Raw genomic sequence first — 26757 nt, 5'->3', positions numbered from 1 at the left:
TCTGTTGCCAAGCCAGACTAATGGCATCTGGAGCAGCGTGCTTCCAAAGCAGTGTGACGCTGATAACATTAGGTTCTTTTTAAACCAAGAGTCATTAGGTGCATTATGTTGAAAACGCTGTTTGAAGTTGTATGGAGCATCGTTAAACATGTACTGTCCAACCACTTTAATCTGCTCCAGAGTTCCTGCCTAGTAGCATCGGATTGCTACTGAGGGATTTCTTTGTTATTTAACATCACTTGGTGACATAAAAAAAAGATAAATAGAGTGTGTAAATGCAGAAGTGTGTAAATCTATTTGGTTTGTACATAAAATTAAACTAACCACAGGAGAATGAAAGGAACAACACAAAGCAAACTTTTCTCTCTGCCATATCAAATAAGCTGTTCATTAGGCATTTCAAGAAATGATCAAAAGAGAATTAATGAAAGACATACAAATGTCATAGTAGAACTGGCTATCCCGTGTGTCTGTCTCACAAAACGCATAAAACTTGTTCATCTTCCTTCACTCTGTCTTTTTTTTTTTTTGCTCTTCTACTTCTTCCTTTCATCTTCAGCCAGACGCTTTTGGACATGTAAGATGTAAAAAAAAAAATGCAGGAAGGAGAAGAAGAAAGAAAGGACAGTTCTAAAGGAATATGGCTCGTATTAATCTGGAAATATTGCTTTACCTCATCTGAACTAAATTACCGGTCTGAACTCGTTGTCCTCAGAGAGCAGGCAGATTTCCACCGGCAGCCCAGATGGGCAAGGAGTGGTCGACAGATCTGTCACCATGACCACAGTGAGCACATGAACTCCTGGTCTGTCAAGCTCTGTTGCTGTCCTTTTATACAGCGGATCAAAAGTGTTTCTTTGTTATTGTTGGGCTTGGATTTTATACTCAGGGGCAGCATCTCTGGAGGGGAATCCAGAAGTTTTTAGACTCTTTCTCTCTCTCTTTCTTTGTCCTGTTTCCTGCTATCTTTGTGGCTTTGTGAATGTGTATTCTTAAGAAACCAAAATTCCTATAAGTAAGGACATTAAGGTCCTGAGACATGATCTATTATTAAAACTATTAAAGACACAATGAAAGTATGGTGTTGTTCAAGCTTACCCAGGCTTATGGTTTCTACTGGTAAGGAATAGGGATGGGTACCGGTATCCGGTGCCATGATGGCACCGGTTCTGACATAAACGGTAGTAACCAGACCGAAAAGCAGCGCACATTTCGGTGCTTTATTTCGGTGCTTTTTTTCCTGAGCTGTGATACACTTTCTTCTTCCTTACATTTGTATTGGCGGTTGGCAAACAACTGAAAGGTGCATTACCGCCACCAACTGGTATGGAATGATACACTTTAGATTCTAGCCAATCATTTTAAGTTTCCGAGAATAGTAGGCAGGTCCAGGTACGTACGTTCTTTTAGAGCAGAGCTACAGATTAAAAATGTCCAAGGCGAAGCGGTCAAAAGTCTGGCTGTACTTCACAGCAAAAGATGCAAACTCAGCAGCTGCAACAAGTGCTTTAAGGTGATACTGTGATACTGTCAAAGAAGGTAACACCTCAAATCTGATGAAACTACCTGGCGACGCATAGTGGTTTTTTTTTAAAGCCGAGAAATGCGCCGTATTTGATAGCTTGCTGCGAGACCTCACACCGAGCACATCTACTGCTTGTGGGTTGCCTGTTATCGGACCCGGAATTAGCAACATCCCCCAAAAACCCGAAGAGGAGAGTCCTGGCCCCTAGCCCTGCCAGTGTAGCAGAAATGATGACGGATGATGATGGCAGCAGCAGCCGTTCTTCTCTGCGTGAGTAGCTTAATGTTGTTCGTGTGTAATTTACGTTGAGTAGGCTAACCACGTTATTACATTAATGCATGTAAGGTGAACTAGCAAACACCATCATAGCTACATGCAGCTGTCTTCTTGTTTGATGGCAGATACTCCCTTCACCCTGGCCAAAAAGGCTAAAATGACCAAAGAAAAAGTGGAAAACAGTTAAACATGAGAGGTTTTTGGACAAAGTTAGTGTTTTTTCCATTGTTTAAGCACTGCTTCCAGCCAAGAATGATACCATATATGCCCCATAGCTGCAGAAAAGGCTAACATTGTTATCTTTTTACAAAAAAACAGCTGAACATGAGAGGTTTTTGGACCACTTTTGTGTTTTCCATTCTTTAAGCACCGGTTTGAGCACCGTTTAAGCACCGGCACCGTTTCAAAAGTACCGGTTTGGCACCGGTATCGGATAAAACCTAAACGATACCCATCCCTAGTAAGGAACAATGCCAGGTTGGAATGACCAGCAGCCTCTCTCACTGCCATTATGAGGGATATAAAGCTGTGTTTTGACACACTAGGAGTGAGTACTAGGCCATTAGCCTGCTCTTACCCATAACCGAGCATAAATTGGAGCTAGAGAGGACCCTCGGAAAGGGTGACGGTCAAGTTATACCTGTATGACACATCAAAGACCAGTGGCAGTCAAGCAGCACTTGTTCCTACAATTGCACTGTGGTAAGAGAGCACTCTGTTTTTAGTGGAATGGTTTAGAATTGTGAAAAGGGGCTGAGATGATGCCCTCAAATGACAGATATTGTTGCATCACTCCACTGTTCTCACCTGTGTAAGAATACTCAAGAGAGACTTTCCTTTCATGTGTACCTGTCCGACAGACGGGGCAGCAAAGGAAGAAAATCGACCTGTTTTTGCTCCTACACCGACTCCAGTTTTCACTGTTAAAATTTTTTTTACAAGACAGAAGTATGCTGTGATTTATCTCCAACGATAATTTTTTGTGAAAGAAATCATAAATTACCTTGCAGATGCCCCAGACAGGCAGGAATGTTGCTGTCTGTGTGTGACATGCAAAAAAGATGCTTTTAGCGTTTTGGTTACAGCTGCACAAACATAACGAGCATGATGGGGCGGCTTACTGATGAACTGATGCAGCTGATCAATTATAAAAGTGAATAATATCATTGAAATGGGTAATAGAACTGTAGTACTTATATTAATTATTACTGAAGTTATTATTTCTATGTCGGTTATTAGGTCTAGGTCTATGTTTCGTATTAAAAAATAAATATGAATATAGTAAATTACATTTGTTATTATTAATGTCTTCATCAAGAGTCATTAGCTCTGATTCCAATGGTGATGATTAGGGATGGGTATTGTTTAGGTTACCGATACCGGTGCCAAACCGGTACTTTTGAAACGGTGCCGGTGCTTAAACGGTGCTCAAACCGGTGCTTAAAGAATGGAGAACACAAAATTGGTCCAAAAACCTCTCATGTTCAGCTGTTTTTTTTGTAAAAAGATAACAATGTTAGCCTTTTCTGCAGCTATGGGGCAAATATGGTATCACTCTCGGCTGGCAGCAGTGCTTAAACAATGGAAAAAACACTAACTTTGTCCAAAAACCTCTCATGTTTAACTGTTTTCCACTTTTTCTTTGGTCATTTTAGCCTTTTTGGCCAGGGTGAAGGGAGTATCTGCCATCAAACAAGAAGACAGCTGCATGTAGCTATGATGATATTTGCTAGTTCACCTTACATGCATTAATGTAATAACGTGGTTAGCCTACTCAACGTAAATTACACACGAACAATATCAAGCTACTCACGCAGAGAAGAACGGCTGCTGCTGCCATCATCATCCGTCATCATTTCTGCTACAATGGCAGGGCGTTTTTAATCTGTAGCTCTGCTCTAAAAGAACGTACGTACCTGGGCCTGCCTACTATCCTCGGAAACGTAAAACGATTGGCTAGAATCTAAAGTGTATGACAGCTCAGGAAAAAAAGCACCGAAATAAAGCACCGAAATGTGCGCTGCTTTTCGGTCTGGTTACTACCGTTTATGTCAGAACCGGTGCCATCATGGCACCGGACACCGGTACCCATCCCTAGTGATGATAATACTTTCCCACATAAAACATGTTTTACACTACATGCATAGCCAGAGTTAAACAGAATCAAGTGTTTGAAAGCTGTAAAGATACTCATTATTTATTATGTTTTCTATGATCTCCAGATGTAATATGGAAATAGGAGTGTTGTTGTAGATCTGTTGAGGATGGAATGTTTGGACAGGTTTTTGACATAATCTTCAAAATACTAAAGTTGAAATGTGATTTCAGACAGAAAGCAGGGCTTGCATGACGCGTGAGAGTTATTGCTGTTAGTGTGGTAAAACTGTCTTCAAAATCCAAATACATGTTAGGGGTACAAGAAGAGGCTCCAGCAAAAAAAGCCAGCTTTCACAGTTTATAGACGCAGTAACCATTTATGGATGTGGTTCATTCAGAGGGACCAGATCACAACATCGATTCATGCCTTTTAGTACAAGACTTTCACAATTATGATACATATCAGTTAATAGAACAGATGAATGGAGGAATGGTATAGAAGCTAGGTTGTGACTGTCTGAAGCACCGCATTTGATCTGAGCTGACCAGAACATGGACAGTAGGACTATGAAACCCATCTGACAAGTTCTGTCCTCAGATGAAGTTGATAGATTTATTCGTCTCTTTGTTGAGAGGTCCCTCCACTGAAAAAATCAACGCATACTGCTAACACATGTCATTGCAGTTTGATGTGTCAAAATATATCATAGCTCAAATTTACCATTGCTGCTGTTTGTCAGCTGATCTGAGAGCTTTATTTTTATTTTTTCTCATCAAATTGGCTCCTGCCACACAGAGAACAAAGATTTTTGCACACCCCTTCTTCATCCAAGTCATTGGTTCCAATCAGTAGCTCCTGTGTTTGTATATTTACCTGGCTTGCCTACAGATGACCTCTGACCTCAGGAAACACAACTCCGTGGGAGAGAGAAATGTTCCGGTGACAGGCCCTCTCGTGGGCGGCAGAGCGGTTTTATACTCAGACTGGCATTATCTGCATCTCCTGCTCTGCTCAAAAGGACAGGGCCACTAAATATACCCTGTAAGGCCTTCCCAGGCTCCTCTGGGCTGGGGAGATGCAGCCACCGCTTGGGCCGAAGGCCAATGACATGGCTGCCGACCTCCACTGAAAGTATTTTTAAGGTCAATTACAGGGTACAGTGCCTTTAGATGGCCGACTGGTGCTGAGGAGGCCTCATATTAAAGGTTTATGTGGAGAAGGACCAGAGAACTTTGCCTTTGCTCACCCCAGCTCCCATTGTTACCACACACCCACTGAGACAGTGCACCCAGAAAGATTCCTATGGTGATATATGTCATATATGCAAGTGTTTGGAGTATGTTTATGTGAGTGTTTTCTCTTGCAAAGTGTTTCAAAGACGGATCGTTATTAAGTAGATATTATGATGAGTCTGTCAGTGGCTCATCGTTCTGGAATGTGTTTTTACTGATAAAGTAGTTTTGTAAAAATGATTATTTGTGCATCTGTCAGTGTTATCTGGAAATTCTTGTAAATCCCGGTGTCATTTAAGGTTATGTTGTGGTTATTGGAATTTTAACTGAAAAGAAGAAACTCTAGCCTTCTAAACTGTAAGCACTTTTCATGCATTAAAAGCTTCCTCCATGCTAGTGTTCCTAGGTAAATGTAAAAGTAATTTTTTTAAGTCTGTATTGGCAACAACAGTCACATGTCCAAATAGCCACTAATTAAGTTATTCCACAAAGTGAAAAAAAAAACTTTCTGGATTAACTGAACGCTTCAGTCAAACAAAACACAGTTTTGTTTCTCTCTTAATGGCCAGTATAAAAAAAGGATGAACTATTACAACAACCATCAGTATTTAAGTATTGTTTTAACTCAGACTTGCAGCTTTTCTTTATGACCAGAGTACTGATTATGACAGCTTATAGTGGCAATTAAAAAATCATTTGAGACAGCCTTTTATATTGCACATTGACAGATACAAACAGATAAACAGAGCTTAGTCCTCATTAGGCTTATCTTAATATTCCCTCACACATACACTAACACAAGCCCCATTCTCTTTACATAGGCCACACACGCAGACCGCCACAGCTGACCGACACTTGATATAAATGAGCATCCAGCAAGATGCATTTGGTTTTTTTCATGATTCATTCCAACACGACTACACTATGCCATAAATACAGGCCTGTCAAAATGTGCTCTACCCCACAGAGAGGGGAGTGGTGTGAGGTACAGTAGACACCATTCACTCTGTGTTTGGAAGGGGCAGAAAGTTGGAGTTGGTGGCTTTGGTCTCCCTGAAGAGTAAGGTATTGATGGGACAAAAGTGAGGAGAAGGATTGAAAGGCCCATTTGTGAGGGTCAGTCATCTCTGTGTTTGCTGTGCTGTGGCTCTGGTGCAATTCAATGGGCGCTCTATCCACCCGACCTATTTCAATCCCAACTCTTCAGTCAAAAAAAATATATAAATAAAGACACTGCAACTCAAAAAGGTCACACTTATATTCATTTTATCATAAAACATAATCACTTAATCATTTTAAATCAGTTGCCCTTCAATTAAGTTCAATAAATTCTTTCTAGAAAGTCCAATTATAGTTTATATCTTTGTGAACATGATCATAAAATTCTGAAATTTAAAAAAAAAACGCTTTAATTACAATTAATAAAAGATCTTTTCAAATTAAAAAAAAAAAAGCATTTATGTTTTTGTGCAGAACTGGACTGTAGTTCACGTACAGTCACAGTCCCGCAGTTAGGCTTATAGATTTATGAAATGCAATCAAGGCGGGTCAACCCAGTGTTTTAGTGGTCTTATCGTAAACATACCATGGGCTGTGTGAGAAGTGCTGAAATTGTCACAGCATACCACCATATCGGTTTAAATTGCCAGAGCAATCAAGGCTATAAGAGCCTGAATAAACACTATTCCATTCCAAGCTGGGGTGTACGGATACACAGATTTTTAATTTGGGGAAAAATGGTGCTTTAACGGAGTCGTTCTTATTATTAGCAAGCGTCTGGATTTGAATTATACAATACACTGATCTACTTTTCTATATAAAACAGAAAAGTAGATCAGTGTATTGTATAGGTTGTATAATCCTTACCATTTCTTGCAGTGCTGTGCAGAGACTTCAGTCACATTTCAAATCTGAATATTTTCCTTTTATTGAAACATCTGCAAAAATACATGAAAATACAGTTTGCAAAACAGAGTTTGCACAATTCTAACAAACTTGAAAGTCAGTATTTGGTATGACCACCTTTATTCTTCGACACAGCCTGAAGACTCTCAGGCAAGTTTTATTGCTTCTTCTTTTGATGTCGGCAGCCTTTTTTCAGTTCTCTGTCAAGATGATCCCATACTGCTTCAATAATGTTGAAGTCTGGGCTCTGAGGAGGCCAATCCATGATTGAGAGTGTTCAATTATGTGTTTTTCTATCCAGGTTTGTTTTTACTGAACTGGTAGTGTGTTTGGGATCATTGTTGTGATAGAAAATACAGCCATCACCAGTCAGATGTTTTCCAGATGGTACTAAATGGTAGATCAATCAAGAAAAACAGATATTTTTGCATTCATAAATTTATTTTTCACAAATCCTCCAATACTACTGGCTGAAATGAACCATGACAAAGCCTCCACTCTGTTTTACAGACAGATACATAAATACATACATTTAATGTTGTACCTCTCTCCTGAACTCCTCTGTGCATATTGACAGTGATATAAACTACAAATGTAAAATTTGGATTTATTATCCTTGTAAAATCCATTGCCATTGATTTTCAGTTATTGTGTAATTTGGCATACAGCCACTCAGCCTTTTCCTTCTGTTTCCCTTCCTGAAGACTGGCTTCTTTACAGTCACTCTTCCACTGAGACCATTTCTGACAAGGCTTCAATGAATAGTTGTTAGATCTGTTGAAAGGCCGGATCCTTTGTTGGATTTTTTCCTGTTTCTTAAGGACATGACTTTCAAATACATTCATCTTCTGTTGATAGTTTTAAGCCTACCACTTCTTCTTTGTCTTCTGCTTGGCCAGTTTCCTCCTTTTTAAGGTCACATTGCACAGCATGCCAAGATATGCCAGGTTTTCTGCTAACAGCTCTTCGGGAATTACCTTGTTGGTGTGAAATACTATTTTATGCCTGTAAAACTATGTTTTCTTTGGCATTTTTCATAGATTAAGCAAAAGACATGGGAACTATTAACTGTTTCTCAAGAGCACTTTAAAACAATTACCAGAAAGTCTGGCTTTTTGGAAACAAAATATCAAGAAATGAGGGGTGACACAAGGCTTTTGCACAGTACCGTACACTGAGAGTATTTTCCATCCATCTTCTTCCGCTGAGTATTAAGCGGAAGAAGAAGCGGAGTATTTTCCATGTGGTACATAAATTGAAATTGTTTTAGTTATAAAATAAATATGATTATAATTTTCAGAATCTTCTGGTAACTAAGTTTTGAAGTAGATTTGAGATTATTCTGTGCTGCTTCTTTCAAGGACGTATTTGACTTAGAATTAAGTTCATAAATAGTGATTATGTCTACCTTTGCTCTTTCAAGAACACACTTTCTTCAGCTTTCCCTCTTTTACCTGCGGTGCACCTCATGACGTTGTCTTCCTGGGAACATCATCACTCCTGATCGACATGATGGGGCGAGTACACATCGCCAAACTGCTAAGTCTACACTGGCTGGGGTGCCCCATGTTTGCCCTGGGGGAGAGCATCTGCTCTTGTCTGCTGGGCTCTCTCGGTCAGAAATGGCACACCATGGTGTGATGGACTCTACCGGTCACTGTTCATCGGCATTGTAGGTGTGAAATTCCCAGGAATCCCCAGTACGGCTGCTTCAGAGTCCAGTAGTTGAATCAGAGAGAGGATGGGAAAGGATGTGTTAGACCTTTTGGTCAGACAGCATCACCGTGTCTAACTTGAAACCCACAGTCTAATATTTCTGGGGCCCATTCTTGCCTCAGGACATAAACTTACAAAGCACTCATTGAACTAGTCTTGGGTTTGTAAAATATTTTCTTTCCTGGTTGTTAGGTTTTAATGTAATTGATTTTATAGGACATTTCAGGTGTCTGACAGTCAGTGACTCATGGAATATACTCACCACATGTAGTCAGCGCCTACACTCAGTGCCCTTAATTGACAGTTACAGGAGCGTTGTTGGTGGTGGTGATGGGGAGGCCTTTCATTGGGCCTCTGGGTGTGTCACCAACATGACCTGGAATAACCCTGTTACTTTAAAACCTTACTGCAACTGTGGCAAAATCGGGTTGCAGAAATAATTTAAAAACTTGGAACCAAAGCAGTGTACTTGCTATTACTTCACTGAGATGCTGTAGTCCAGTGACACTGTCTTAGCTTTTACAGTATAAAAAGCACTCAAGGGTTCATCTCTTCTTTAGCTGTTAAGGTACTTTGATGTCAAGTTACCACATGTTAATTGAGTACACCAAAACAGTAGCACACAGCCAGGGAGCAAGATCTCATTCAACATTAATCTTGCCATGGTTAAACCACTCTATCCTCTAAAAGGCAGAAAAGAAAAGCTGCACTGTATATTTAGGGGAGGTGAATTTACACATTTTCCCCCAATCTATGTTTAGTTTTAGGGAACTATTTTTAGTAACTTTATTACAGTCAGTCAATAAATCTGTGAATGCAGAATTACTGCTAAACGGTCAAAAGTTTTATTAGTTTTTTGACCCAGGTGTTGCTCCATTCAGGAAAGCTAGAATTTTTGTGGTCACTGTTAAAAAACTCAAATAAGCATCAGCATTGTTTTCTCTGGGGGTTTTTTAGTGACACACAGAAAGAAGGACCATTTAGAGACCCCAGACGGTTGGCAGGAAGAGGATTTGTGTACTAGCGGAGAGTGTAAATTGAATTCCCCGTGTGGGCAGCTGGTGGTCTGATATGCACAGACTAGAGGGCTAGGTTTGAGCAGGCTCCACTCTTTTATATACATTCATCTTACAAAGCGGTTCTCATTGAAGTGACGTTCAATTTGGCATGGCTGTTGGTACCAGGTGGCTGATCTGAACATTTCAGGAATTGCTGATCTACTGGGATTTTCCTGCACAGCCATCTCCAAAAATGCCTCGCTGATGTCAGAGGACAATGCCAAGCAGGGGCGTAATTTCCAGGGGGGTTAGGGGGGTTATGACCCCCCCCCTCCCAAATAATCAGACCCAGTCAATATAACCCCCCCAATAAAATTATGAATTATATCTTGCATAAATAGGCTGTTGGTTTTCTTTACTCATTTCAGTTATTACCAGCAAAATAGTTGCATGTTTAATCATCTGCAAATTTACCCATATTTATTTATTTATTTATTTAGACAGAGATCTTGACCCCCCAATGTTCACAAAGCTACACTCATGATGCCAAGACTGCTATGAGCCGACAGGATGGCAACAACAACTCAAATAATTACTTGTTAGAATCATTGTATGCAGAAGAGCAGCTCTTAATACAATTACAAGTCTCTTAGTACATGCTATAGATGGACTACAGCAGCAGAAGACAACACCAAGTGCCACTCCTGTCAGCTGGGAACAGGAAACTGATGTAACAATAGACGATTGGAAGCCTTCAGATAAGGCTTATCATTGTCTGATCAGACGAGTCTTGATTTTAACATTTTGCTGGTAGCATTGCAATTTGTCCGTTTCAATAGTGTGGTGGATATTTCCTTTGCACTTTTTGGGCTCCTTAGTACCAATTGAGAATCATTTTAACTCCAGAGTCTAACTTAACATTGTTGGCGACCATGTCCTTACTGTTTCCATCCTCTGATGGCTGCTTCCAGCAGGATAATGCACCATCACACAAAGCTCAAATCATCTCAGTGAGTTCACTGTACTCACAGAGTTTCCACACTCGCTCAATCCAAGAGAGCACCTTTGGGACGTAGTGGAACGCAAGATTCACATCATGGATGTGCAGCTGACAAATGTGCAGCAGCTATGTGATGCTATCATGTCAATATAGACCAAAATCTCTGAAGAAATGAGACAGTTCCAAAAGCAAAAGAGAGTCCAGCCCAATACTAGCAAAGTATACCTAATAAACTGGCAGGTGAACATTATCATTCAGTTAATTTACACAATCCTCTCTTCTGAAATTGGGTAAAAAGCAACAGAAATTATGTTGTTTATTTTTAGTCTAATGAGTTGTAGGCCATGTCTGACCTGTACTAGATTAATAAGTGATTTAAATCGGTGAGATGGGATTTACAATTTGCTGTACCAGTCATGAAAACAAAGGGCACAGAGGTTTGTCCTCTCTGAAACAAAAAAGAGGGAAGAATGTGAGAGTTGTTGTTACTGCTAAACTTTGCCGCACTGGACTGTACTGTATTTACACCACAGCTCTGTAGAGCCCCTAGTGGCTAGGTAGGATGTTGAGTGTATTCACGTTCCTAAATACCAATTTTAGATCAATCATATCTCTTTCTTTTTTTAACTTTCTCCCTCTTCTATTTCTATTTCTCTATATCTTTTATTTTATTGTATGGGTTTTTGTTTTTTTGTTTTCTTTTGGTTGCAAAGTCTGATGGCAGCCTGTCGTGACACATCTAATTTTCCTTATCGCATGACCACTTTGTGCTATTTTTATCAATTTACCATCTTTAGGGTAATGACCATACCTGATTATATTGCAGACAGTAAACAAACAGCAACTTTCAGATGTTGGATTAGTCTTTTCTTTATCACCAAAGCCTCCGATTAAAGACATAAAACACCACAGAAAGGCTGTCCATGTCACTGGTTTTGGAGGATTAGTGTTTCTTAGCAATGAAGTACACAGAAATGACTTTGTCTCTTCTTTCTCTGTCATTGCTCTACCAAACCATTTTCAGCTGTCTCAATCCCCAGTCTCGTGTCTGAGTTTTCACAGCCTACAATGAAGGCAGCCCATAACTTTAAGTACTGTTTTGTGGACCTGTGTAAATTTGACACCATTATGCCACTGAGAGGGTCTGTGTAGGTGTTAATGTTAGCATGGGAGATTGCCAGAGATCTGTATAATGCCTGCTTACCTCATCATGTGTTGCCAAAAAGTTCTCCTTTACTCTTACATTATGCTGACATTTTGGTCCTTCTGCTCTGCTCCAAGATCTCTGGCTGTCTTTTTTGTTGTTGTTGTTGTTGCGGTATTCATATTTGTCCCAGCTGCTCTTTTGCTTATCCCTCTTCCTGTTCCTGTTCAAGGAGCTAGCACTGTATCCTAGAGCGCTGTCCTCTTATTTAAACTTAATGCCTTCTTTTTCTGCAAAGGTAAATCAAACTGAGGCCAACAGATTTGCCAGTAGTGGTGGATGTAGACATGTCCTGTGATGATGTCTTTTTAAAAAAATAATTTTTAGCATCAAGGTTTAACTTTCATGCTATGATCTTGAAGTTGGCATGCAGCAGCTGAACCTCCACAGAAACCTAACTAGAAGTGATTTAAAGTATAATGTGGTTTTTTGTTTCTGAAGTCTCTATTACCAGTTGACTTGTACCTTAACTTTAACCTTAATTTGTTTTAGTGTACTTTTCTTTCACTTTACAGCCCCGTTTTGCTGCCACTGCCCAGTTTAAACTGGCAGACTTGGCAGAGCAAGGTTTGTGTGTGGTGGCACTGGGGGCAGGGTGCAGAGCTTTCCTGGGCTGACTGTACCCAGCCTCTCATAATTACGGACAGTAAACAGCTAGTGCTTTTAGGTCTGATTTTCCCTGTCTCATGGGGAGAGAGTTCACTTTGGCATGAGAAAAAAAGGCAGAGAGGATGAGAAAAGGGGAAAAGACATTCCGAAGGTGGACAAAAAATGTCATCCTTATTCTTGGTGATGAATATGGAAGCAGTTTGCAAAGAGTTATAAACACACAGACAGTCATTGTGCCCACCCCCAGAACTTAACACACACACACAGTCATAGTCCTTCCTGAGCAGCAGTCGTTTGATGTGATCTTATAGTAAGTCTTAATTAAAACTTCCAACACCCCCTGGTTAAGTATGTGTTTGGTCTTTTTCCTTCACTCCCTGAAACTGTCAAACTGATCACCTATTTTATGTCTCTCTCTGTGTCTGTGTTTTTCTTTCCGTCTGCCTGCCTGTCTATGTCCTTCCCCTGTCTCTTTCCACTATTTCTAAAGCGAAGCCCTTCTGTCCTACACCCAATACTTGGTCTAAATTTACTTTTGGTCTTCCTTCTTTTCTTTCTTCATTTTAATTTCCTAGACATTTAACACGGTCACTGGCAAACTCTCACACTTTATCTCTCCGTTGAACCGATTTTGCGACATTATATTTCATTCATAAGGTCCAAACTAAGCAAATAACTCTCTGTGTATTCAAATGATTTGCTGTATGACATCTCTGTTTCTCCATCTTCTTCCTCATTGCTCTTTTTCTCTGTCCGTGCACTGCACGGCACTAGCAGGCGGTGGGACTGGAGGTTTTCTTTGGCAGCCTGCTCCCCCTCTCTTGGCTGAGACAGGGCCTGTGCTACTGGCTGGGAGTGTGGAAGGGAAGCAGGGAGGTAGTGAAGGCAGAGGGGAGGGAGAGAACGGGCTTGGGAGGAGAGAGGCTAGAGGGGTAGAGGCGTGGTCTCAGCTGGTAATGAAGTCTTCTCTTTTCATCCTCAGAAGGCAGAGTGGGAGCGAACGGGCCCGGGGTCTGCGCAGCTCCACAGCCTTCTCTGCCTCTAAAGTGTGCCGAGCGCTGCTCCGCTCTGCGCTGCCTGTGCCTGTCTCAGTTCCCGTCTGCCACAGCTGAGAGATACAAAGATACCAAGACTGAAAGAGACCGCTACAAACATGAAGCTTTTCCTTGCATCGGCTCCACAGCGCTACTCTTGAGGTAAGACTTCCTTCTTTATGTGCTGCTCCTGACCGTGCCTCGCTATGTGCTCTGCTTTACTGTCCATCAGTCTCTGTTGATTGTTGTGGTGGGGGCTGGGAGGTGGGGGTGTAAGGGGGCCTGTCCAGGTTAAGTCACTCCCACTTTCATTATGCATGTGTACGTGTGCGCACGTGTTTGCCCATACAGTGTGACCAGTTGTAGGTAGCTGTGTTTTGGCTCATGTGAGAATGCACCTCTGAATATGCAGCATGTGTGTGTTTGTGACTTTGCACAAATGAATGCAGTCAGCGTCAGCAGTGAAAGGTTTATGTTAATGGTGACAAATGGGTTGTAGCCATGCAAAGAATGTGGCTGAAGCACACATGAAGGAAAGAGGATGAAGTGGCAGGCATTATTAGAAAAAAAAAACTTTGGAAAAGTAAGGTGAAAGTGACTCTTCTGTAAGAATGTTTTGGGTTTTTAAAAATTGCTTTGTTTGTCAGATGAACTTAATATCACTCTTTTTACTGCCCTTCTGGGCTAGTGTTAATGTAATATAGAGCCATAAAGTCATTTTAAATGAGCTGCTAAATAGTGTGGTGTTACTGCACCTGAGTGTTTGGCCACATGTGGATATTTATTTATTCGCACTGTTTATTGCTGTTGAATGCAAAAGGCCATTGGGGCCCATCTCTGTAAATAAAAAGGACAGCAGGCACTCATCTGCAGCCCAGTGACACCAGGCTTTGAAGTGATTTCAGTGGATCTGTCCTCCTCCCCGCTGGGCATTTCAGATCCGGCCTGCAACTCTCTTACTTTCATCCGCATTCCCTTGGAAATCCATCCATCTGTATTCTTTCACACACCTCCTTCCTGATCCCATTCACCCCATGAGTTCTTGCACCCTGAAACCCCTCTGCGAGGCCTTCACCTCCTATCAGCACCTCCTGTATTTTCATAGACAGTATTCCTACAGTTTTTATTCTCCATCTCATCTGACGTGCTTCCAGGGAACGGGTCTTTCCGATACCTCTCCCAGAAAAAAGAAAAAAAAAGCTAAGTGACTTTCCATTAGTTTTTGCTAGGCCATGAGAATTATGGTTTCCCAAATGAATGGTGTACAGGAGCCTAGCTTAATTGAAAAAACACAAGCATGGTCTGCCATGAGGAGACGGTCCTTGTGTCACTGTTGAACTGTGCGAATGTACTTTCCAGAGCTGGCGAGGGGGAGAGAAGGAGAGAGAAAATACAAAAAAGAGCATGAGAAGGAGTACAGACAGAAGGCTGGGGCAAACAGATTTATTAAATAATAGTGTGGAGAATGAAAAGGACTGATTGAAAACATTGGTGGTGTTACACAATGCCGATCGAGCAGCAAATAAAAATGAATCAGCAGAGGGCATCAAATTATATAAAAGTTCTTCTAAAGAGAGCCAGAAGAGGAAAAAACAGTTCAGTGTGAGTGAACTTCCAGTTTGGCTTTAGAAAGGATAGTTTGGATAAAGTGAGATTTTAGTGGCAAAAAATGACATAAGACTCGCATGTTGAGGCAGTTTGCTAGCACTTTAGCCCCAAGGACAACAATAGAACACAATAGAACTGCACAGTTCTGCAAGTTTGACTTGTAAAGCACTCCAACACACACTATCAATATCTGCCTTGCCTCCTGCATTCTCTCCACCTTATTTCTCTTCTTCCCTTCCACTCCCCCACTCCCTTCACTGTGTTTGTGTGAGATACTTGTGAGGCAGCCCCATATTGTGATGATTGAGGCCCTGTCATTGGTTCAGATGGCACATTTGTCAGACACATGTTTGCCAGCAACTGCTGTTGCTAGGGTGCGCGGCGCTGCTGTGGAAAGCATCTCTTGTTGACTTCCTCACTGGGTGGTTCATGTGTTTGTCAGGTCACCGTAACCCCTGACACCATCACCACCTCCTGCTTTTCGTACTGCCTGCTAATGTAACTCTAGACTCCCAAAGAGATTACCGCCACGCTCATGCATCACTGCTGACATAAGGAAACATAAAAGATCAACATTTGCAACTGCAAGAGGATAACAAAACGTATTTGTTGTGAGAATCGTCCACAAGAATCCTCTGATGAAAACACATGCAGGCAGCCTTCACTGGAGAATGTGTAAAAAAAAAAAAAAAAAAAGATAACCCCAGGACCTACTACTGATTTACTACTCCAGAGGTGGCACACACATATTATTTGTGATAAGTGCACTTTTTTTCAATTTATCCTCGCTGACAATTATTAATCAGAATCCATCAACCAGATACAAATGACTTATTGACATACCCAGTCTAAGGATTACATGTAGTTCTGTGTCTAAGGGGCGTGACAATGGGTACGTAATACAGTGGAGAATATTCCAATATTCCATTAATTTTTATGTTGAGTGATGTCATCATGACTTTCTGACTTCTCTGGCTCAGTGCTGGCAGGACTGAGATGACTTTCATTATAATTTGGTAGTGAAAGGTGAACGGTGACTTCAGTGCTCATGTCTGCGCTGTCCTTCCTCCGTGGGATTAGAATAGAAATATAGAATAGAAATATCCCATATTGTCAGTAACTGGGGAAATTCAAGTGTTCCCGCAGCAAAGTGACAGGCAGATGGAGCGTGGAGATTAAAAAAACAATTTACAGCATAATAAAAAAATACTGTGCAGTTATTAAGTTATTAAAAATGTAAAAGATTATTAAAAACAGAAAATGGAAAAACTGTGCAAATAACAGTGGTGTTATTTTTGCCAAAGTTCTTCTGTTTCCTTCCACCTGCACTGGGTCGAGAGGGCATCCTAAAGCAGCGCTGGCCTTCATGATGAGCTTCTCTAAACGCTTTCCCTCAGCTGTAGATAAGCTACTGTTCCAACAGACAACATCATAGAAGATGGCTGACATCACCACAGAGTGAAAAAAGGTCTTCAGAAGCGCCCCCCTCCAAAAGATCTCCTCAGCAGTCTGCTCTGACCCTTCCTGTAAAGAGCATCAGTGTTGTGACTCCATTTATTGTTCAGGTGAACATCCGTGTACTTATAAGACTCTGCTCTCTTAATGTCAGTTCCCTGGATGTTCACTGGTGTCGGTGTGGTGGGTCTGCACCTGCAGAAATCCTACACCAGCTCCTCGGTTTCCCACATTGATCAGAAGATGGTCCCGCTGGCACCAGTCCACACAGTCCTGAATTCACTATCTGTATTCTGAGTCATCCTCACCTGTTATGAGGCCAGCTATGCCAGAGCTATCAGTGAAGTAGTCCACTAACCACTGGGACAGCTCCAGCTTCTACCTCAGGAGTCCAGGCTGGATGGTGTTCAAAGCGCTGGAGAGCCTCACAGTGCTTCCCGGCTTCTCCAGCTGGGTCAGAGTTTGGTGCAGGACGTAGATGGTGGCATCATCCACCCCGATTCTAGGCTGGTAAGCAAACTACACCAGATCCAATGAAGACTGAAGGAGGAGGCAAATATGTTTGAGGACCAGTCTCTTGAGGGTCTTAATCAGATGTGAGGTCAGTGCTACCAGCCTGTGGCTGCTGAGGTCCTCCGGATGTGTGGTCTTTGGTACTGGTACCATATAGGATGTCTTTCACAGCTGTGGTACTTTCCCCAGCTTCAGGCTCATGTATTCCATGATGCCAAACAGCTGGTCAGCGCGGCACCTCAGCAGCCTGGAGCTGATTCCACTTGGACCTTCAGCTTTTTGCATCTTGATCTCTCGCAGCTCGTTTCTCACCTGAAGTGTTGAAAGGGACAGGATGGTGTTGGAGGAAAGGGGCGTGTGATGAAGTCTTTTGAAGCAGAGGTGGTGGATGATGGCTGAGGGCTAGGAAGTCATGGGAAGAAAAGCTGGCACTGGTTGAAGATAGGATGTTCGCAGCAAAGATGATGGGGCTGGGGGAGGGCCGAGTGTTTGGTCAAACTTGTTAAAGAACTGCTTCAATTCAATTCAATTCAATTTTATTTATATAGCGCCAAATCACAACAAAAGTCGCCTCAAGGCGCTTCATAGATACAGAGAAAAACCCAACAATCATATGACCCCCTATGAGCAAGCACTTTGGCGACAGTGGGAAGGAAAAACTCCCTTTTAACAGGAAGAAACCTCCGGCAGAACCAGGCTCAGGGAGGGGCGGCCATCTGCTGCGACCGGTTGGGGTGAGAGAAGGAAGACAGGATAAAAGACATGCTGTGGAAGAGAGACAGAGATTAATAACAGATATGATTCAATACAGAGAGGTCTGTTAATACATAGTGAGTGAGAAAGGTGACTGGAAAGGAAAAACTCAATGCATCATGGGAATCCCCCGGCAGCCTACATCTATTGCAGCATAACTAAGGGAGGATTCAGGGTCACCTGGTCCAGCCCTAACTATATGCTTTAGCAAAAAGGAAAGTTTTAAGCCTAATCTTAAAAGTAGAGATAGTGTCCGTCTCCTGAATCCAAACTGGAAGCTGGTTCCACAGAAGAGGGGCCTGAAAACTGAAGGCTCTCCCTCCCATTCTACTTTTAAATACTCTAGGAACAACAAGTAGGCCTGCAGAGCGAGAGCGAAGTGCTCTAATAGGGTGATATGGTACTACAAGGTCATTAAGATAAGATGGGGCCTGATTATTTAAGACCTTGTATGTGAGGAGCAGGATTTTGAATTCAGGTCATTCACCTATCCTAAATCTCCTACAGCCTGGGAGTTTGGTTTGTGACCTGAAAAAAAACCCAGCTGATGCTGTTCTGCTGAAGTTGGTCCTCCATCTTTTTCCTATAGATGTTTTTTCCACCCCTGATCTTCCTTCTCCGTTTCTTCTGCACCGCTCTCAGCTCCTCTGTATTTCCTGATCTAAAGTATCTCTTCTTCTACTTGAGGAGAGCCTTTATTTCAGGGTTGATCCAGGGCTTGTTGTTGGAGAAACACTGTACCTTCAAAAGGGGCAGAGTGTCATCCACACAGAAGTTAATGTAGTCAGTGATTATGGATTATGGTGCAAATCCTCATGTTGAGGATTATCACTGGCGATGAAAGCTGAATCTCACACTATGACCCTTAAGACCAAACAACACTCTTGACCTCGTGGAGTCCAGTTCTTCAGAGAGCACATCATTTCAGGAATGTGAACAAGAGCATGGTTATCGTTGTTTTGTTTGTGTTTCTTTCTCTTTTTTTATTTTGAGATTGTCAGGGTTGTGCACTGCAGATGACCATAATCTGTGTGTTATTTACTGTTGTCAAGGACAAAATCCAGATTTTTCTCAGCACTAATTTTTAGATGTTGACTAGTTTCTACTTGCTTAAATATTCCATTTACCTTTATCTTATTCTCACCGGTGAATGATCAAAGAAACACAGTCTTAGTAAAAGAGTATTTCTTTAATTATTACTGACTACACCCATAATAATTTTCAACCATAACTGGAATTACCATACTGTTATATTTTGAATTCCCTCCCTCCATCTTTTACTGGACACTGTTGCCTCCTGAGTGTGAGCAGAAACCATCTACAGTTGGCAAAAACATAAGAGAAATGATGCGCTTGCGCTCGGTAATACCTTAAAGGAAAGAGCTTTGAATTCATGATAAATTATTGCTTTCATCACAGACTTCTCATGGTGCTCCCAGTCATTAAAACTCAAAAAACCTCAAAGTTAAATGAGAGTATTTTTAAATTTCTAGGCCCATATAATTTTCAGCTAAATTTGAATATATAATTGAAGAGATGGCCTCATGATTAAAAATCGTTATGTGTTTGTCGGCTGATCGCTAACATCAATAGAGACCAGTGTGATTTAAGACACTGGCACTATAAACAGCAGACTTCATATTACAAAAGTATTGTGCAGTAATTTTGACTTTTATTGTTCCTTTTCCAGCATCCTTTGTACCGCTCTCGGTTTATTTGTTCCATTGTGTAAGTTGTGTAGTAAGTGACATGAATAGTATCAGGACACTCTTAGAATTGAACTTCTTGACCTCATTCACCTCATATCCTTTCCTCAGCTTGCTTGCTTTCACTGTAACTCTCAAACTTTTCAGTCAGGCATTACTGGCTTTCCTTTAAAGAGTCTTTATAATGAAGTACTTCATTTAGTAATTAGCTCATTTATGCAACCCTCTGTCAGGTGCCTTCTCCAGCTGGTGGCGCTCTAACTGGCGAACTAGTCTGTCCGTGCCTAGAATCAGGCCTGTAAATAGGATTTGGAGGCAGATGCTTTATAAATTGCAGTGCAGATGTAAAACACATGACTTTGGGGAGCAGCGAGTCCCTCAGGTTCTATCATTTTGTCTCTTTCTCCTACCTACTTCTACTCCTCTTATTCTTTGATTTCTCTGTCCTCTTATTCAACTACTGCACATCCGCCATATTTTCCATCTTATTGTATGTCTGTATTTATCAGATCACACCTTCATTCTGAAGGTCTCCTTAACCTCCTACACACATCCAAGTTAATATATAGATATGCTATGTGTTCTAAAGTGTGCATGTGTCTGTGTGTTACGGTGCGCATGTTATGGATTCTTGACTTTAAGTACAAATTTTATGTGTCAGACTGTAGGTGGTGTACTGTGTGTCTGCTGACAAATAACCTCTGGATCAGCCGTCATGTGTTTATTAGACACTCTATCCAACAGGCAGAAAATTGGCCTGAATTTTTGCCTTGCACCTCTGCTCCTTCTGCTGCGTGAAGGCAGACCCAGCAGCTCTGATTGCTTCTGACACTGACAACAAGACCTAGCTTCCTGAGAAGACTTTCTCCAGAGCTCCTCTTGTATCTGCACAGAAAAGTCAAAGGTGATCAAATCAAATAAGATGTTTTTTCTCTAACGCTTGCCAGAACTTAGAGGTCAGACAGCAAGTTACGTATGGATTGGCAGGTTTATGTTTACTTTCAGTGTGCTGAAATATGTCTTTATCCCATTTTTTAACCCTGACATTTGAACCTGCTTCATCATTCCTTTGGAGTGAAGGGCAGATGCATCATTTGTAAATTACGCTATAGCTACCTTGGCCTGCAGCTTGATAACTTCAGGATCACTTTCCCTTTCCAATCCCCTCTCCGCTACATTCCTGCTGGTCTCTGCTTACTTCTACGTTTCGCTCCAGATGTGGCATTGTTTGGACACATTTGTTTTGGGCTGGGGCCGGTAGACCTGCTCACAGTCTGATGTCATGCTCTATTTAAAGGGAAAGCCATGAGAACTGGGTGGAAAGGCGCACGCTGTGGTTTCACTTCAAAGCTTCTTTCTTGGACTACTGATGACTGTCATCCGTGGCACAGCAATCTGTGTCACGGACAGATGACCACATTCATTTTAACTGTTGACAGATATGTGATTTTAAAAAGGTTTATAGAGGAGGCAGGATTTTGCACAAAAATCAGGAAGTTTAACTTTTACCTCATGGCCTATGAGTTTTACTGAAGTTTTCTCAGTTTCACAGTTCTTTAAAATAACCTGCCACTCCTACGAAGAAACAATACAGGGTCTTATTTAAAGATTAGGCTCAGGCTGTTTATGGTATAACTGAGAGAAACCTGATACTATAGTTGGATGAGATGAAAGGATGATGCCCTCAATTGAACCAACAAACATGACAGGTTTTTATGGGTCAGGGGAGTCACATGCTGCTTAAACTTTCATGCCTCTCTAATTAGCTCTGTCAGTCAATGAACCTGGCACCTCATGCCATTAAAGAATGGGATAATGAATCCTGTCTGTCTCTCAGTGTGTGTGTGTGTGTGTGTGTGTGTGTGTGTGTGTGTGTGTATAGGGTATTCTGTACCACATTAAATATGAAATATCTCACTGTTTTCCAGCTATATGGGGGTTAGGATAAGGGCATTTTCCTCGATGACTGAGCTTATTGTGTCTCTTATTTAAACTGTGAGCATAGTGGAAAGCCGCTTTACTGTCAGATTCCCCATGGGAGCTCTGCCTTCAGCACTATTTGGCCTTCAAACACATATATATTTGCCAGGTCCTCTCTAGTGTTTCTGCTTCAAAGAGCCAAAAGTTCTAACCCTGCTAAATATTTCCGGTTCAAACGGGCATGTTTGCTAGATGTGCATCCCTCTCTGTCCCTTCTCCTTTCTCTCTGGTATTTGCTAAAGGAGTTCACAGTGGCCTTACAGGAGTTGAAATCTGAAATGACTGAGGTGAAGTGCTATTAGGCAATTTGGTAATGCTCACACACATACTTCCAGAATAAGGGAAAGTAGCAGTGAGTTAATATTGTCATCACACAGGCTCTCTTTGCATCAGTTTGGCATGCCCACATCCTGACAATGCTTAAGTGTTGTATTCACACACTCAGGCACAAATGTTTAAAAGGTTAGGTTAGAAGGTGACACGGCCTGCTGACTGTTTTTAAATGCATTATTGCCCATTTGTGCATTGTGTTTTATTCCCAGATTGTTTAAAGAGAAAGATGCTGGCAACGGAAAGTGAGTTTTCCCACTTTTGCAGCGTACATATAATTCAACAGTTGTATTTTCGGAGCTGTTATATATAAATGCAGATGTTTTTGACACCGAAATGTGTTTCTCTGTGGGTCTCGCTCCCATTCGGCTTAAAGTTCACTACAGTGCATTGCCACTGTGGTCGACATCAAAGGCCTGGATATAGACATGTTTACACACTTTCATGCACAGACACGCAAACAGACCTTTGGATCATTTATATTTACTTACATATGAGAACGTAAACAAAAAAGATGAAATCAGGAAAACTCTTCAGCTCATGCATCCTTTCCAAAAGCACACTCACAAAGTCACACGCTCACACACACACACACAAACAGTCTGCCTGGCTGCGGTCCAGTGCTGCGCCCCGTGTTTCCTCCAAACACCGAGGCCAGATATTACACATAATGAATGGATAACAGTTCAACCCTGGGGTCATGAGGTCAAGCATCTAAATGATCAGTGCTTCCACTCCAGATTCTGTTTATGACTATGTGTATACTCACCATACAGCCTGTCAGACAATTATATACACCCCACACCCAGCGTCAAGCTCAGACAGATGGCGCAGCCAAACATTCACCGTCTGTTTTAGGGAGGGTGGTGTGTGTGTGTGTGTGTGTGTGTGTGTGGGGGGGGGGGGGGTGCGTGGAATTACTCATGTTATCAGGACATAAGTCTGTTTACCCACCGCTTGCCTCCTTTTGGGGAGAAAAGCAAGAGTCCATAACATAAATCAGAACAGAATGAAGGACTGGGTTTACGGTTTGGTTAAACTTAGGTTTAGTTTTAAGTTAGAGTTAGGGTAAGGCAAGTAGTGATTATGGTGAGAGTTTGGGAAAGTTTCCAAAAAATGAATGAATGTAATATCTTCTTGTGCAATAGATACACAACGGGCATCTGTGTGCCCGTTTGTGAACTCATTCAACTTATTAATCTGCTACTAACACAAAGATTAAAAAGAAGGCTAAGGCTGTGAGGAAATTCTGTTAGTGCCGGAGAAAAAGTCTTCTTCATCTTAGTCGGAGACCGTCTTTATTGCTGCCCTTGACTGTCTATGTTTCCTCACATTTGTGCCATTTTCTTTCACATATTAGTCTATCCTAGTGTGCTGCACATTGCAGGAAACACAGATAATGAATCTCAGCGTATACCGTGATAATGTGGGGAAAAGATGTAATTTGTTCACACATGTTCACTTTTCAAGGATGATAAACTCACGTTTTATAGGGCTAAAGCAGGTGTTTGGGTGGGACAAATGGGAGGTACTGATGGATAAGGTGACAGGGTGGAGTAATAACAAACTTCAGTATAAATTAGAGTTAAACATTGTCATTTGATGGGAGTGTCAGACTGGTTGAAACATAGTTTCATGTTCATCCTTCTTTTTTTTTATTTACTTGTGTTTCTAGCCCAGATTCCCACAGTCCTTTTTACATTTGAAAAAGTTGGACATCTAAAGAGAACAAATTAGCTCATTGATGTAACTGGATTCCTCTTCGCCTGCAGACAGTGTTATTTCATAAATAAATGTTTCACTGATCTTTGAAACAGGAAATTATCCAGTGGGAAAAGTCCAGTCCATGAAAGCAGCTTTGCATCCTTTCACAGCAGTTATATTTCATGTAGCATCTTTTGCTCTGTACCCGTTTGGAAGTAGGGACAAAATCTTCATCATCACCGCTCATCGACTCAGCCCGTGTGTATGTACATATCCATTCGTTTGGATTTGTTTATCTTCTTCCGTCTGTGTTGTATATATGCAGCCATGTATACGTACACCTACACATGTTTTTGTTCAAATGCCCTTTTGTGGTATGTCATGCCTATCTGTGGGTTATACCTCTGCATTAGAAAGTTGATGCCTGACTCTTCAGCCTCAGCACCATAGTGTATATCTCATTTCCGTGTTTGCATGCAGCCTTAAACTGCCGAGGAGAAAAAAAGGGGTTTGTTATGTGAACCATGTGTGGTTACCGATGCACATCTGAAAGGTTAAAACAGCGGGGAACTCAAAAAGTGTGGCTACATCTGCCAACTTATTTCACTCTGTATCTGATGTCTGACATGAGACTGTCAGTCTGTGAGATGCTATCAGCTCCGAGGCATCCAGCGAGGCCTAAAATGACTATTGATACCAGAGATAGGTATGATTTTGGTCTGTGTAAGTCCTCTAGGCCCTCTTGGCTGAAACAAAAACTGTGATGTACATCATTTCTTACTACAAAGTCACATTTTGCTCCGTGGGGTTTTGAGGAATAACTTTCAAAAGCTTCCATCTTTATCCAGATTTAGCGAGTGGGAACAACTGCTTCCTGTAAGACACGGTGGGATTATGAGTAAATGCAACAGACACACAAAGTGTCCTGTGGAGGAAAATGTATGAACAGACTTAATGGTGAGATTGCAATGTCAAGTTTGAGTTTGTGTCAGTAGTTACAGGGAGGCTTTGTTGATATCATATGTAAGATGTGGAGCAGATCATCAGCTTTCTTCTTTACCTTACATACCTTATGCCTATCACCTTAAATCTCAGTGATGTTAGAATGATCGTTGCTTTTATTTCCAGAGCTTAAACACATCTAAGGATCTGTCTGTGTGTGCACCTTGGAGAGGGCCAAAGGTATCCCCTGTACTGTCTTACAGCACTACTACTATCTTCTTCACTGTCCTTACTTTTGAACTAATCTCTCTCTGGCTTCTTTCACCCCTGCCACTCTATGTGTCCTGGTTCTAGACACAAACTAAGACTTCTCTGGTCCTACAGATGTTGTTGGGAAAACCACCTCAGTCCACCTCTTCTAAATCCTCATGGCTCTGTTAGATGCTACAGTGCCACTGTTGTCTAAGCCCCTCCTACAACTTGAATGACAGACTCATAGGCGAGCAGAGCAGAGGTATTACTATCAGGTTTCCCACTAACTACAGCAAAGACTGAGTCTGAGCCTGCTCTGCCACAGGGATCTCATATTCCCAGAGGCACTCACGTGCCTTCTGCTTATGAAATTACACGCTTGGCCTTAGCTATTCTATTTCACAGAAGAAATTCACTTTTATTGCTGACATTTTGTTTTCCATGACTTTACTAGAGAATGAAAGAGATGAAAAGAAGGATAAGAAGGAGTGGGGGTGGTAGTGTTTAAGAAAAGCCAACATCTATTTCCGTTGGGGAGCTGCTTTGCTTAGTTGAACCGCATGGTTTGGATAAGAGTAGATATTCCGCATAAATATTTTTACCTGCGATTGACAATTAGCCCAAATGTGCTCGTAGTTCAGCTCACGATGCTTGAGAAGAAGCCATTTGAAGTGCTTTGATGTAGCTCAACGCTCTGTGATCATTTTCTCTTTTGGTTCGTCTTTATTACTTTCCCTCCTCATTTCCAATCTTCCTTTGCATCAGGTAGATAACACCCTTTGCTCATTTTTTAAGCTCTGTTGTGAGAATATCAGAAAAGTTCAGAAAGTTTCAGGTGGAGAAAGCACGTGCACAAAAAGAGCTCCAAACACAGCGTTCAGTTAGAAACTTTTAATCTCTGTTTATCTAGGCTGTTGATTTATAACTGAGTTCGCAGGACTTATTGGTCAAGCTGTGATGCAGAGGATTATAAACCCTTCAACAGAACCGCTCTCTGTTAGTTATTATTCAATATCTAACACAGAGCTTCAAGTCATGATGGACCTTGAGTGAATTTTAATGAAAGATTTCCTGCTTGGTCCCTGCCAGGCCGACTAACACGCAATATCGCCCGCTCCTTAAGAACTCACTTCTTCAAATTAAGGGTGAGGGAAAGGCTGCACTTCTAAAAACAGAATATTTTCAAAGGAATGAGGCCACTTTCAGGAAAGTTACAGGAGCTGTATCCGACTTTAGACCTCGGTATGGGTCAGTGAGTGTAGGAGCAGTAAAACCCAGAAGGCCGTGTCTCCCCCTTTTTACTTCACCAGCTCAGGCCAGAGATGAGGTGATCCACACGGTTGGTATGTGTGTGTATGTGTTTGCTCGCAGCGACAGGAGGAAAAAGTCAGACTCTGGTCACGGTCCAAGACAGGAAAAACGCTGAAGTAAGCTCGCCCGTCACCTCCCAAACTCCACTGGCCTAATTATTCCTAATGCAGTTGTGTGATTTATTCTTTTAGCACCCTTTTAACAGGGTGTAGATGTGTGTGTGCGTCTAATGTGGTAGTCTCGCTGAAAAAAGGTCATGTGAGGAGAACTGCCCTAAGGATGCAATGATGTATCAGATGTGTGATTTTTTTTTTCCTGCCATTGCTTGATTTGTGTCAGGAGCTGAGACTCACCCGTTTTATGCTGTACAGAGTGTTCAGAACAGCCCCCACAGAGAGCAGAGGAAAGAGTTCAGTCTGACGAATGATGTCAGTGTTTGGAGAGGATGAGTGTGATGGTGGTGTTGGGGCGGGGGGTTGGGGGTTACATGGGTCTGGGAAAATAAGAGTTTGTGTGGGGGAGGTAACATGAGATCCCCCACAGAGATGCTAAACTCCTTTACAGACTGAAAGAGAGAGAAGAGGACTCTTTACAAGGATGAAGAAA

At 41.7% G+C, this 26757-nt stretch overlaps 2 protein-coding genes across 2 annotated transcripts in view; both read left to right on the top strand.

Annotated features, from left to right (window-relative positions):
* The window catches only part of banp (BTG3 associated nuclear protein), a 208387-nt gene extending 192510 nt beyond the window's left edge, over positions 1 to 15877 (top strand). The window contains exon 18 of the transcript XR_014875346.1: positions 13546 to 15877. The gene's annotated coding sequence lies outside the window, so the exon portion shown is untranslated. The remainder of the gene's footprint in view (positions 1 to 13545) is intronic.
* The window catches only part of znf469 (zinc finger protein 469), a 43676-nt gene continuing 30563 nt past the window's right edge, over positions 13645 to 26757 (top strand). The window contains exon 1 of the mRNA XM_085168414.1: positions 13645 to 13759. The gene's annotated coding sequence lies outside the window, so the exon portion shown is untranslated. The remainder of the gene's footprint in view (positions 13760 to 26757) is intronic.

The sequence above is a fragment of the Neolamprologus multifasciatus genome, chromosome 7 (genome assembly GCF_963576455.1).
Source record: "Neolamprologus multifasciatus chromosome 7, fNeoMul1.2, whole genome shotgun sequence".
Taxonomy (NCBI): Eukaryota; Metazoa; Chordata; class Actinopteri; order Cichliformes; family Cichlidae; genus Neolamprologus; species Neolamprologus multifasciatus.
The sequence above is the reverse complement of the archived record's forward strand: the minus strand, read 5'-3'. Positions and strand labels throughout refer to the sequence as shown.